Genomic DNA, 12,633 nt, shown 5'->3' on the forward strand with positions numbered 1-12,633 from the left:
TTATAATAATCTCCCTCTTCCCTTCCTAATCACTGTACCTCACCTATCTACACCCTTTCCCCTTCCGTCCCCGTTTACCCATCTACTTCACCTTCCTACCTTACCTTACCTATAATCTCCCCCTTCCCTTTCTAGTCACAATTCCTTACCTATCCATTGCCTTTCCTCTTACATACCCTTTACCTATCTACTTCACCAACCTTACTTAACCTTACCTTATAATCTCTCACTTCCCTTCCTAATCACAGTAACCTCACCTATCTACACCCTTTCTTCTTTCATCCCCGTTTACCTGTCTACTTCACCTGCCTAACCTTGCCTATTAATTCCCCCTTCCCTTCCTAATCACAGTACCTTACCTTTCCATAGTCTATCCTCTTCCATCCCCTTTACCTATCGACTCCACCTGCCTTCCATCACGCCCATGCTCCACCCACTCATCCACCCACACACCCACGCTCCAGAATAGTCTAGATTACCTTCACATTATATTATTTCCTGCCGCAGAGAGTTTTGGGAACCTCAAATTATCTACTTCCTTGGTTCTCAACGTCTATCGGGAGAGGAATCTTGAATCTAACCTTATTCAAGCGCCTCAGGGTATGTGTGTTCTGGCCCCAGGTGGAGGTGGAGGTGGTGGGGGTGAGAAGGGGGGGGGGCAGGGAGCAAGGCCGCGGGAGATGAGTTTTCCAAGTCTTTAAATCGCCCGTGAACAGACTTTTTTTTTATTTTTATTCTGGTAACGACTTTCTCTCTCTCTCTCTCTCTCTCTCTCTCTCTCTCTCTCTCTGCGGGTTCCTTCCTTCCTTCCTTTCCTTGGTGACTGACTGAGGTGTGTGTGTGTTTGTTTTCTTATGTGATTATGTTTACACTCTGGGCCTGTTTGCTTGTGTTTGAGCTGCGTGCCCCTCGTGTTTTTCCTGGGCGTGTGTAGCTTCCTGTGTGTGTGTGTGTGTGTGTGTGTGTGTGTGTGTGTGTGTGTGTGTGTAGTACTGGTTCGAATTTATGCATATACTTTTTTTTTTATGGGCCAAGTGTTAAAATTTATATCATCGGTGTGTTTGAAGTATTTTTCTATCTTTTTTTATGGTGAAGAAAACTGTATAGCCTATGTATCCATTTATATTTATCTATCTTTGTCTATCTGTCTACCCATGTCAACCAATCTATCTATTTGCTTGTATCTTTCTGTGCATATTTCTCTTATCTGCCATTATCTTTATCTCTGTGTGTGTCTGTTCTACTTATCTGTATATCTGTTTATCTGTCTACCTCATTATCTATATATCCGTGTGTGTGTGTGTGTGTGTGTGTGTGTGTGTGTGTGTGTGTGTGTGTGTGTGTGTGTGTATAAAATATAACAGCCATGTATCACACACTGCATCCACCAACCAGACACGTATATATATATTGGGTGTGGGCGTGGGTGGGAGTGGGTGCGGGCATGATTGGGCGTGGGTGAGGGCGGATGTGAGTGGATGTATGAGTTTGGATGATTAATGTATACTAATTTATTCATTATTAATATTATGCAGAAAATTAACAAATTAATGGGATTACAACACCAAAGTAATAATCAGGCGCCACAAATGGCCTAATTAGCCGCGGTAATTATTTATTATTATTTCGCGGACACGAGCACGGGGCTGAGTGGAGGAATTCACTTGGGACCGCGGAAAAAATCAACTGTGATCCATCCAATTGTCTGGCGGGGGGGGGGGTGAGGAGGGTATGTGGATATGTGTGGGAGTGGATGGGAGGATCGTTTGAGGATGTGTGGATAGGTGGTGGAACGTTTGTGGGTGTGTGGTTGGGTGAGTGAGTGGATGAAGCGTTTGTGGGTAGGTGAGGTGTTTTTTGGGTAGGTGGATGGGTGGGTGAGTGGGGGAAGCATTTGTGGGTGAGTGGGGGTAGTGGAAGGCAGGTGGAGTAGACAGATAAGCAGGTAATGGAAGAGGAAAGGCTGTAGATAGGTAAATAGATAATAGGTAGGTTATCAGGGAGAGAATTAGGGAAATGATTTTGATAGGTAAGGTTAAGACAGGTAGGTAAAAGGATGGAAGAGGAAAGGTTGTAAATAGGTAAGAAGGTGCAATGGGGAAAATGTAGACAGACAGGTTAAGTAAGGATAGGTAAGGCAGATAGGTAAGTAGGTAATGAAAGAGGAAGGCAATGTAAGGTAAGCATGGAGGTAGGTAAACAGAGGGGGAGGCAATGGGGTATAAATATGGAGGTAAAGTAAAATAAGTATGAGAGAAGGTAAGCAGGAAGAGGAGGGAAAATAACAGATAAGTAAGGTAAGGTTAAGGTAAGGCAGGTGTAGTATTAGGGAAAGAAATAAAGGGTAAATGATGCTGATAGATAGGAAAAATAAGGTTAAGGAAGGGAAGGGTAAGTAGGTCAATAGGTAAGCAGGAAGAAAAGAGGGAAAATAATAGATGAGGTAACGTTAAGGTAAGGCAGGTGTAGTATTAGGGAAAAAAGGAAAGGGTAAATGATGCTGATAGATAGGGAAAATAAGGTTAGGGAAGGGAAAAACCAAGGAAGGGGTAGGTAAGTAGGTAAGGGAAGGGAAAATAATAGATAAGGTAAGGTTAAGGTAAGGCAGGTGTAGTATTAGGGAAAGAAAGAAAAGGTAAATGATGTCGATAGATAGGAAAAAATAAGGTTAGGGAAGGGAAAAACCAAGGAAGGGGTAGGTAAGTAGGTAAGGGAAGGGAAAATAATAGATAAGGTAAGGTTAAGGTAAGGCAGGTGTAGTATTAGGGAAAGCAAGTAAAGGTAAATGATGTTGATAGATAGGAAAAAATAAGGTTAGGGAAGGGAAAAACCAAGGAAGGGGTAGGTAAGTAGGTAAGGGAAGGGAAAATAATAGATAAGGTAAGGTTAAGGTAAGGCAAGGTGTAGTATTAGGGAAAAAAGGAAAGGGTAAATGATGCTGATAGATAGGGAAAATAAGGTTAGGGAAGGGAAAAACCAAGGAAGGGAAGGGGAGGGAAGGGCGAAGCAGGGGCGTGGCTAAGGACCGAGGTTGAAGGGCAGGGAACATGGCTTGTCAATTACCCAAATCTTGCAAGGGCGTGGGCAGGGCAGCGCGTAGGACATGGGCAAGCAAAGGATGGAGGATGCAGGGATGGGCGTGGCAGGGTAAGGGAAAGGGCGTGGCAGGGGTGAGGGAAAGAGCAAGAGAATCATGGCATGTCTTATTTCCAAGATCTTGTCCATCACACACTCGGAAAAAATATAACCTTCAGAGATCTCTTATAGGAACGTAAACACACATTCTCTCTCTCTCTCTCTCTCTCTCTCTCTCTCTCTTATATTTGCATTTCTCTTGAATCTTGAAGGTGATGGGAGGGAAGAGGAGATGGAGGAAAGGGGGGAGTAGAGAAGGAAGGGGAGGGGAGAGGAGTGGTGAAGGTGAGGGAAGAAGAGGAGGAAAGGGGAGATGTAGAGGAGGGGAGAAAATAGAGGTAAAAGGAGAGGAATGGGAGGATAGATGAGGGGAAAAAAAAGATAAAGGGAGAGGAAATGAGGAAAGGGAAAATGAAAAAAATGAAAAATGAAATGGAAGGAGAGAAGGAAAGAAGAATTAAGAGGGAAAGGGAGTATAGGAAAGGAGAGGAGAAAGGGAGTAGAAGAGTATGAAATGGGAGATGAGGAAAGGAAAACTGAGATGGAAGGAAAAGAAAAGGAAAGTTAAGAGGGAAAGGGGAGTCGAGAGTGGAAGAAAGGGGAGATTATGGGGAAGGAGGAGGGGAGATAAGGGAATGTGAGTGGAGAAGGGAAGAAAAGGAGAACTATATAAGAGGGGAAGAGGAGTTAGAGAATGGAAGAAAGGAGAATTGAAAGGGAGGAGGAGAGAGGGGAAGGAAGGAAGTTGAAGGAGAGTTGAAATGAAAGGAGGGAAGGGAAGGAAAGTTAAGAGGGAAAAGGAGGGAAGGGAAAAAGGAGTCAGAGAGTGGAAGAGAAAGGAGAATTGAAAGGGGAGATGAGAGAGGGGAAGGAAGATGAAGGAAAAGGAAGTTGAAATAAAAGAAGGGAAGGAAAAGAAATGAATGAAAGGGGAGTTAGAGAGTGGAATAGAAAGGGGAGATAAGGAAGGGAAAGAAGGAAGATGAAGGAACGTAAGTGAAGGAAAGGAAAGGTGAGATTGAATAGAAAAATGAAGGGAGAATCAAAAGAAAATGGGAGAGAATGAAAGGGGAGTTAGAGAGTAGAGGGGAGAATTGAAAGGGGAGATAAAGGAGGGGAGGGGAGTGCAAGTGTATACGGCTGGGGAGGCTTTGAAACACACGCACCGGGTTGTGTAGGCCTGTGAGGGGGTGGAGCTGATCGAGGGTAGGCCTATGGAGCGCTGGATAGGCCTATTTGTTTATTTGCCGTCCCATTCCGACCCTGAAAATACGAGAAGGCCTACTGCATACCTACCTGTCTACTTACATTATGCCTACCTACGACATTTTTACCCGCCTACTTTCTTTCCCTTACCTTAACTCACCTTACCTTACCTTTCCCTATCCTGCTCACATACTTTCCTACCTACTAATCTACTTTCACATTCTTACCCACTTGCTTACTTTCCCTTTTCTTAGTTCTCCTTAAATTATACCTTCCTACCTACCTATGTTTTGCCCACCTACCAAGAAATTTGTTACCTATTACCTATCCTATATTACCTACCTACTTACCTTTTCCTTACCTTAACTTACCTCAGCTCACCTTATCTTATCCTATCGTATCTTACCTTCCTCCCTTCGTTTTGCCTGCCTGCCAAGAAACCTGTATTTACCTATCCTGTATTACCCACTTACCTTAACTTACCCTATTTCACCCTCCCTTACCTTTCTTTAGCTTACCCGTTTATCTGTCTACTTACCCTCTTCATCTGCCTTATCTTAAACTTTACCTTATCTTTCCTTTCCTTACCTTACCTTACCTTAATCTGCCTTATCTTAAACTTTACCTGATCTTCCTTTTCCTTACCTTATCTTACCTTCTTCATCTGCCTCATCATAAACTTTACCATCTTCCCTTTCCTTACCTCACTTTCCTTACCTTGCCTATCCATCTACATTTCTTCCTTTCATGCTTTCCTTACTTTGTCTATCTATCTATCTACCCATCTATCTACATCATTTCCCTCTTCTCTACATCGCTACCTCTTTACTAACCTTACTTTACCCATTACCATTTACCTTACCTTTACTTTACGCATTTACTACCCATTTTCTTTCCCCCACTTACCTACACACCTACTGACCCATCTACCTACCTACCCACCTGCCTACCAACACGACATAACAATCTTCTCAAAACCAGTGAAGCGCCGTGTTTACCTTTCAGATCTCTACCGTAACGTGAACAAAAAAACTAGATATCGTAGTCATTGCGTTGTTTCAGCCTCACCCAATACACCGTTTAGTATTTAGAGCACTGCATGGTAAAAGAGAGAGGGAGAGAGGGTTGAGAAGGGTAGGGAAGGGTATAGGAGAGAGTTGGGAATGGAAGGAAGGGAAAAGGGAGTTAGGAAGGAGAGGGAAGTGTTTAGGAGAGAATTGGGAAGGGGAAGGGAGGAAAAAAGGGAAGGACAGTGGTATAGGAGAGTGTGGGAGAGTGAGGGAAGGGGAGGGAAGTGTATAGAAGAGAGTTGGGAAGGGAAGGGCAATGGTACAGGAGAGAGTGAGAGTTGGGAAGGAAAGGGAAGAGGATAGGGGAAAGTTGGGAATGGGAGGGAAAAGGGAAGGGCAATGGTATAAGAGAGTTGGGAAGGAAAGGGAAGAGTTAGGAAGGGGAAGGAAGAGGGAAGGGATGAAAAATGGAAGGGCAGTGGTTTAGGAGAGTGGGAGAGTTAGGAATGGGAGGGAGGAGGGTAAAGGGAAGGGTGTAAGAGGGGAAGGCGTTAGAAAGTGAGGAAACAACAACCGGTTATATTAGTGGTGTTTCAAGCCTTGCCAAACAACGCATCACATATTTTAAAGCTATGACTGGCAGAAGAGAGAGAGAGAGAGAGAGAGAGAGAGAGAGAGAGAGAGAGAGGGAGAGGGAAGAAGAGGAATGTGGAGTTAAGAGGAGGGGAGATGAAATAACAGGTAGGAGAAGAGATGAGGAGAGGGAAGATGAAAAAAAGGAAAACTGGAATGGAAGGAGCGGAAAGGGAAAGGGGGTGAAGGAAAAGAGTGGAGAGAGGGGAGTAGAGGAGTATGAAATGGGAGATAAAGGAAAGGAAGATAGAGATGGAAGGAGAGGAAAAGGAGTTAAAAGGGAAAGGGAGAAAATACATAAGGAAAATAGATGAGAAAATGAGAGAGAGAGAGAGAGAGAGAGAGAGAGAGAGAGAGAGAGAGAGAGAGAGAGAGAGAGAGAGAGAGAGAGAGAGAGAGAGAGGAAGGAAAAGGAGTTAAAAGGGAAAGGGAGAAAATATATAAAGGAAAAAGAATGGGAAAATAGATGAGAGAGAGAGAGAGAGAGAGAGAGAGAGAGAGAGAGAGAGAGAGAGAGAGAGAGAGAGAGAGAGAGAGGAGAGGAGGTTGAAAGTGATGGATGGAGGGCATGAGGGAGGGTAAGAAATGCAAAACTACAACTGGCCATTACAATACAGAGTGGCGGTTCAGCTTTGCCGGACAACACAGCGCGTAGAGTTTAGAACTGTGAGTGGCAGGAGAGTGAAGGAGAAAGGGAAGGAGGGCACGAGGGAAGGGAAAACAGGCGAAACTACAATTCCTTTTTTTATAGACCATGGCGCTTAGACTTAACCGAACACAATACATACATTTTAGAAGGATGACCAGCACAAGGGAAGCAAAAGAGAGAGAGAGGGAGAAGAGAGGAAAGGAAATGAGGGAAGAGTAGGAAACGAAAACTACAATTGGTTGCTGTATAGAGTTGTGTTTCGTCCTTACCAAGCGTACCAGATAGATTTTAAAAGTATGATTGCCAGAGGGAAGCAGAGAGAGGTGGAAAGTAAGAAAGGGGAGAAGGGGATGAAAGAAGAGAAGGAAAGGAAAACTACAAGTGGTTACTGTATAGAGTGGTGTTTCGGCATTACCAAACATACCAGATAGATTTTAGAAGTATGATTGCCAGAGGAAAGACACAAAGAGGGAAGCAGAGAGAAGTTGAAAGGGAGGAAAGGGAAAGAGGGTAGGAAAAGGGAAACTACAAGTGGTTACTGTATAGAGTTGTGTCTCGGGATTACCAAACATACCAAATAGATTTTAGAAGTATGATTGCCAGAAGAAGGAAACAAAGAGGGAAGCAGAGAGAAGTTGAAAGGGAGGAAAGGGAAAGAGGGTAGGAAAAGGGAAACTACAAGTGGTTACTGTAGAGTTGTGTCTCGGGATTACCAAACATACCAGATAGATTTTAGACGTATGATTGCCAGAGGAAGGAAACAAGAGAGATGGAAAGTGAGAGAGGGAGGAAGAGGATAAAGGAAAACTACAACTGGTTATTATATAGAGTGGAGTTTCAACTATACCCTTACACAACATATACAGTTTAAAAATATGACTGGCAGAGGAAAGATAAATAGATGGAGGGAGAGTATGAGAGAAAGGAAGATCAGAAAAAAACGAACTATATATTTTATTTCTACAATCTGTTATAATAGGGAGGAGCTATTCATCTTTACCAAACACGCATTTATTTATTTTCGAAGTATTACTGACTGCACAGAGAGAGAGAGAGAGAGAGAGAGAGAGAGAGAGAGAGAGAGAGAGAGAGAGAGAGAGAGAGAGAGAGAGAGAGAGAGAGATTAGAGTTATTCCTGCCAAAAAAGGGAAAGTAAAGGTAGGAAAAGCGACATACAGCAGGCTAGTTTCATCCAAAGGAGCTTTTCATTTTTATATCAGACACAGCAGATATACATTTTAGAGTTATTACAGGCAGAAAAAGAGAGAGAGAGGGGTGGGAAAGGAGAGAGGAAAGGGAAGGGGAAGGTTGGAGAAGCGAACTATTGATGGTTATTTTTATACACAACACAACAGAATAAGTTTTAGAGGTAGGGCTGAAATAAAAAAGGGAGAGAGAAAGGAGAGAATGGGAAAACGAAGCGACCGCAAACTATTTTAATACACGACGCAACATATAATAAATTTTAGAAGTATTACCAGCAGAGGAGAGATATAAAGGAGCTGGAGAAGGAGAGAGAGAGAGAAAGGAAAGGTGTTGGAAAAGCGAAACTAGAACACTCTATCTTAATACACAACACAAGAGGTGATAAATTTTAGAAGTATTACCAGCAGAAAAAAGGGAGAGAGGGAAAGAAAAGGGAAGATTGAATAGGAAAAATAAAACTACAACAGGCTATCTTAATACACAACACAAGAGGAGATAAATTTTAGAAGTATTACCAACAGAAGAGAGAGAAAAAAAAGAGCTGGAAAGGGAGAGAGGGAAAGGAAAGGGAAGATTGAATAGGAAAAATAAAACTACGACGGGAAATCTTAATACACAACACGAGACGATAAATTTTAGAAGTATTACCAACAGAAGAGAAAAAAAAAGAGCTGAAAAAAGAGAGAGAGAGAGAGAGAGAGAGAGAGAGAGAGAGAGAGAGAGAGAGAGGGGGGGGGGGAGCGAACTACAGTAGGTTATTTTGATACACAGAGAAACCATTTACTATTCCCAAACAACAGATGAAGTTAAAGTTACTCCTGGCAAGAGAGAGAGAGAGAGAGAGAGAGAGAGAGAGAGAGAGAGAGAGAGAGAGAGAGAGAGAGAGAGAGAGAGAGAGAGAGAAAGGTGGGAAGGGAAAGAAAAGGTAGAAAAAACGAAGCTACAACCGGTTACTCTTAATACTATGCAGCCGATGTAGCCAGCCAGCGAGCCTACCCAACCAACCGTGTCACGCCCTCCTGTATCTGTTATTAGCTTTGTTCCTCCTCCCACCGCGACCCCCATTTTTCCAGGGCTGGTGGGGAGGGGGAGGGAAAAGGGGGAAGTTTGGGGAGGATAATGGGGAACAGAGAACCCCAAGTTTTTATGTAGTGTCATATATTTACTCTGCGCGGGACATAGACTCGAAGTTAGCTCCCATTACCATAAGCTGGGGTGGATGTGTTGACGGGGGAGTGAAGGGGAGGGAGGGGGAGTAAAGGAGAGAGGGGAGAAGAAGGGAAGGGAAAAGTGTGGTCCGGTGATGACGTAGTGGTGGTGATGGTGATGGTGAATGGTAGAGACGTGGCGGTGGTGATGGTGATGACGTGAGTGATGATGATGGGAAAGGTAGGGGGGCAGGTTAATGAGAATTGCCGCACCTGTCAGATTTGATGGTGGTGTTGTGTGGTGTTGTCATGGTGATGGTTGTGGTGGTGATGCAGATTTAGTGGTGGTGGTGGTGGTGGTATTGTTGTGGTAGTTATATAAGTAGGGCTAGTAGAAATCATAATAGTGGTAGTAGGAAGAGTAGTAGTAGTAGTAGTAGTAGTAGTATATGGAGGAGGATAATAATAATAATAATAATAATAATAATAATAATAATAACAATAACAATAACACTATGAAAAAGAAATCGAAAACAAACCAAAACAAAAGAAAAAACAAGAAGACAAAGGAAATAAAGGCTGAAAAAGAAAAAAAAGAGGAGGTGGAGGATAACAATCACACTATGCAGAAGAAATCGAACACGAACCAAAACAAAAAGAAAAACAAGAGGAAAAAATAAGACAAAGGAAATAAAGTTTGAAAAAGAGGAGGAGGAGGAGGAGGAGGAGGACGAGTACCACCATCTACTGTCCATAGTGCCACAGTCTCCCGCTAGCGAAGTGTGGCGCTGGCGTGGTGCGGTGCGGTGTAGCATGGCGTGGCCGCACCGAGTCGTAATTATATTTTGCGCTAGTTTCCCGCCAAATAAAAGGAAAATATTTGTTTATTTACCCGGGGGCGGCCTGGAGCAGCGGGCGCCGGGCTAAACATTTTGTCCTTTTGTCGGCGGTGCTGCTGGTGGGGATGGAGGGGGCAAGGGGTGGTTGGGGTTAATAGGAAAAAGAGTTGGGGGTGGATGTGGGGGGTAGAGAGGAGGTAGGGAAGAGTGGGGGGTGGAGGGGAGTGATAAGGAAGAGTTTGGTGTGGTTGTGGAGGGGTGGAGGTGGATAGAGGATGGTGGATGTGGAGAGGGGAGTAATAGAGAAGAGTTGGAGTGGTAGATTTGATAGGGGTGGTTGTAGGGGCATATAGGAGGGGTAGGGAAAAGTTGGTAGGGGTGGCGGGAGTGGTTGTGTGGGGGGAGAGAAGGGAAAGAGAAAATTTGGGGGTAGCGGGGGGCAGATGAAGTGGGGGTAATTTCAGCAACACGAAATTAATGCACTTTGGTGTTTAATTAGAGAGAGAGAGAGAGAGAGAGAGAGAGAGAGAGAGAGAGAGAGAGAGAGAGAGAGAGAGAGAGAGAGAGAGAGAGAGAGAGAAACTTGTAGTAGACTCTGTGTGTGTGTGTGTGTGTGTGTGTGTGTGTGTGTGTGTGTGTTTGTCAGTGTTGGTTTCAGAGAGAGAGAGAGAGAGAGAGGAACAGAGACAGATAGATAGACAGACAGACACAAATACAGACACACAGACAGACAAATACACAGATAAACAGACAGACGCCATAACAACACTACCCCATTTTCATTATTCACCCGCTATCAAACTCCATTACCCGAATTACAATACAAAGTTGGCCCGGATAAAAGGAGAATCACAGGTGGTCGGCGGGCTAATTGTTGTGACGGTCATGTATTTGTTTACTTGTTTATCCCTTGGCGGCCCGACGGTGATTGATGGAAAAAAGCAAAACAAAAAATACTATAGTGGCGGGTAGGATAAGAGGGAGAGGGGGGGGGGAGGGGAGGATTCTGTTTTAATTAAGGTGAAGGTAGGGCAAGGAGGAGGAGAGGGAGGATATGAGGGGAGAAGGGGATGCAAGGGAAAGACTACGTTTGAGGAGATGAAAATAGGAAACGGGGGGAGGTAAGAGAGGGAGAAGGGGAGGGGAGGAGGGCAACATTGAGGAGAGGAAGGGGGGAAGGTAATGGAGGGAGGATATGAGGGGAGAAGAGGAGGGAAGGACTACATTTGAGGGGGTGAAGGGAGGGGAAGGGGGGAGATAAGAGAGGCAAGAGATGAGAAGGAAGTAGAGAAGGGGAGGAGGACTTCATTTGGGGGAGATGAAGGTAGGGAAAGAAGGGAGGATATGAGGGGAGAGTGGTGACTGGCTACATTTGAGAGGAAGAAGGGAGGTAAGAGAGAGGATACGAGAGGGGAGACGCCGGGGCTACCTTTGAGAGGGGGGGTGACGGAAGCTGGGGAGGAAGGAGAGGGAGCTTGTAGGCCTAATCTAAATGATGGAAGGCTGGATTTCGATAACCAGACAGAGGGGTTAAGAAGAGCGAAAGAGGGCGATTTATTTGATCAGGGTGACAGCTCTTGGTGGCAGCGACGTCGGGAAGGGGAGAGGGCGAGAAATAGATATGTAAGTAGATAGATAGATAGATAGGTAAGTAGATAAATAGGTAGTTAGATAGATGATATGAGGAGAGAAGGGGAGGGAAGGGAAAGGCTACATTTGAGGAGTTGAAAGTAGAAAAAGGGGGGAGGTAAGAGAAGGAGAAGGGGAGGGGACGAAAAGGGGAAGGTAATTGAGGGAGAATATGAGGGGAAAAGGGGAGGGAAGGATTACGTTTGAGGGGGTGAAGGGAGGGAAAGGGGGGAGATAAGGTAGGGAGAAGGGGAGGGGAGGAAGGGGGGGAAGGTAATGGAGGGAGAATATGAGGGGAGAAGGGGAGGGAAGGACTGCGTTTGAGGGGGTTAAGGGAGGGGAAGGGGGGAGATAAGAGAGACAAGATATGAGAAGGAAGTAGGTAAGTAGAGAGGTCGATAAAAAGAAGAAGTAAGTAGTTGATAGTTAGGTGAGTAGGTGGGTAAGAAAGTCAGTAGGTAGGTAGGTCTGTAGGGTAAGTAAGGTCCCACAGTCTAAATCATCAAGTATATTAATAGAAGCAGGTGTTGAAATAGTACTGGTGTCACAATCTACCACCAGGGGAAGCGGGGGAGTAGGAGGGACACAGGGCAAGGATGGGTGAGAGTGTAGCTATTTCCGTCCCGTGATAAAAGAGTGCCAGGGAGGTGAGTTGAGGTGTTTCGTAAATGTGTAGCGGGGTGTTAGACAGCGTATAGTGTTGTTTGAATATGTGAGTGGGTGTATGAGAAGAGAAAGCCAGAGGAGTTAGGTTAGGTTAGGTTAGTGTGTTCGAGAGGAGTGTTAGTTAGTGGGTTGGGTGTTGTGGTACCTCTCGTTTTGTCCCATGACTGTTAAGTATTTACATAGAGAGAGAAGTGAAAGCCAGTTAGGTTCGGTTTGGTTAGTGTGTGTCTGGAGGTGTCTAGAGAAGTGTTAGTGGGTTGTGTGCGTATAGTGTAGTGTTACCTCTCGTCTTGGCCCACTCCTGTTTAGTATTTACATAGATGGTGGTTTAAGGAAAGTGAAAGCCAGAGTTAGGTTAGGTTAAGTTAGTGTGTGTTTTGAGGTGTGTAGCGTAGTGTTAGTTAGTGGGTTAGGTGTGGGTAGTGATGTGTTCTCGTCTCGTGGTTGTTCGGTATTTACATGGGTGAGAGAAGTGAAAACCAGAGTTAGGTTAGGTTAAGTTAGTGTGTGTC

At 44.5% G+C, this 12,633-nt stretch overlaps 1 protein-coding gene across 7 annotated transcripts in view; it reads left to right on the forward strand.

Annotated features, from left to right (window-relative positions):
* Nucleotides 1-12,633, forward strand: part of LOC127007072 (plexin A3-like) — a 102,381-nt gene that overhangs the window by 18,262 nt on the left and 71,486 nt on the right. The gene's annotated exons all lie outside the window — the stretch shown is intronic.

Source organism: Eriocheir sinensis, chromosome 34 (genome assembly GCF_024679095.1).
Source record: "Eriocheir sinensis breed Jianghai 21 chromosome 34, ASM2467909v1, whole genome shotgun sequence".
In the NCBI taxonomy this organism is placed as follows: domain Eukaryota; kingdom Metazoa; phylum Arthropoda; class Malacostraca; order Decapoda; family Varunidae; genus Eriocheir; species Eriocheir sinensis.